Source organism: Scyliorhinus torazame, chromosome 5 (genome assembly GCF_047496885.1).
Source record: "Scyliorhinus torazame isolate Kashiwa2021f chromosome 5, sScyTor2.1, whole genome shotgun sequence".
Classification (NCBI taxonomy): Eukaryota; Metazoa; Chordata; class Chondrichthyes; order Carcharhiniformes; family Scyliorhinidae; genus Scyliorhinus; species Scyliorhinus torazame.
Window position 1 is genome coordinate 159,820,964 of NC_092711.1, and position 1,888 is coordinate 159,822,851.

The 1,888-nt window shown below is 51.9% G+C and overlaps 1 non-coding gene across 1 annotated transcript; it reads right to left on the reverse strand.

Annotated features, from left to right (window-relative positions):
• Positions 1–1,299: 1,299 nt before the first annotated feature.
• Positions 1,300–1,372, reverse strand: trnae-cuc (transfer RNA glutamic acid (anticodon CUC)). Its single transcript has one exon. It is a non-coding gene; the product is annotated as a tRNA-Glu (tRNA).
• Between the last annotated feature and the right edge of the window lie 516 nt (positions 1,373–1,888).

The following is a 1,888-nucleotide window of genomic DNA, read 5'->3' on the forward strand; positions in this document are numbered from 1 at the left end:
GGCAGACCCAGACAGGCATTCCCAGACAGGCAGACCCAGGCAGGCAGTCCCAGACAGGTAGACCCAGACAGGCACTCCCACGCACGCACACCCAGACAGGCAGTCCCAGGCAGGCAGAGCCAGGCAGGCAGAACCAGACAGGCAGACCCAGACAGGCACTCTCACACACGCACACCCAGCCAGGCAGTCCCAGACAGGCAGACCCAGACAGGCAGTACCAGACAGGCAGACCCAGACAGGCAGTCCCAGACAGGAAGTCCCACACAGGCACTCCCACACACGCACACCCAGACAGGCAATCCCAGACAGGCAGACCCAGACAGGCAGTCCCAGACAGGCAGACCCAGACAGGCACTCTCACACACGCACACCCAGACAGGCAGTCCCAGACAGGCAGTCCCAGACAGGCAGAGCCAGGCAGGCAGAACCAGACAGGCAGACCCAGACAGGCAGTCCCAGACAGGCAGTCCCAGACAGGCAGACCCAGCCAGGCACTCCCACACAGGCAGACCCAGAGGGCAGTCCCAGACAGGCAGACCCAGACAGGCAGTCCCAGACAGGCAGAACCAGACAGGCAGAACCAGACAGGCAGTCCCACACAGGCAGACCCAGACAGGCAGACCCAGACAGGCAATCCCAGACAGGCAGTCCGCACTGGTGATGGTGGGGAACTGGAGGGAGCTTGATTGTGCGGGGCCACATTTGTCAATTGGCTCTTTGTTGCTGCTCGAAGCTCCCGCTGCCGGATCGCTGTCATGTCTTTGGTAGCGTCCCGGAACACTCACTGTGTGTGTGGGACGCGCTGGGATGTCACGGGACACTCACTGTATGTGTGGGACACTCTGGGCTGAGGCAGCGTCCCGGGTCAGTCACTCTGTGTGTGGGGCGCTGTGGGCTGAGGCAGCGTCCCCGGAGACTCACTCTGTGTGAGACGTTCTGGGACACTCACGGTGTGTGTGGGATGCTCTGTATTGAAGTGATCCTGAATTCACACAGTTAAACCTCTGGTGTGACCCAGGAACCAACTTCCACCAAACAATGGCATTTACCAAATTCAAATAAAATCTGTCCCTAATACCACCCAGACTTTCGCTTGCGTCAACACCTCTCTCACTTTGCAGCCAATCACTGTCCGTTTCTTCCTGCCTCTGGGTTTGTTCTCCACCTGCTGCACTTGTGACTTTTTCAGCTCTGATGTGAAACAACAAATGTCACTGAACTGATTCTGGCACAGCTCTTTTCTGTGAAAACTGCGATTCAGCTTCATTGAACATTCTGCTGGACAACAATAATTCATCATTCCCTGACCGGGAATCGAACCCGGGCCGCGGCGGTGAGAGCACCAAATCCTAAACCACTAAACCACCAGGGAAACAAACGAGAAGGTTTTAACCCGGGTTGACAGTATATCACTCACCTTTTATTTTGGTTTCCGAGTTTTCATTAGAAGTATACAAAATTACATGTTAAAATGAACACAAGTGACACCTTCAGCCAATAACAACATCGATTGTTGTTCGCTGTAACATGAAATCGACAGTGAGGTGAAATAGTCCCAAAAGCTGCTCATGTGTAACTTCCAATTTCCTAAACCCACCAACTTGATCACTGTGGCTGCTGTGAAACTTACAACGCAACATCCGGCGGACATTCATCAGTAATTTCAAATAACTCATTTCAATCTACCAACTTTGATAGTTAATCTTTTTCGGCAATTACGTTGTGATCAATAAATTGAATAGTTTCCAATTTTTGTTGATCTTTTTCTGAAGTGAAACTACCACGTTTGCTGAACATACACAAACTCCCCTGTTTTCATACTGGGCAGAAACAGTAATTTTGTAATTATTGAGGCAAAGCTTTCTGGTTCCTATTTGTTGTTAATCAT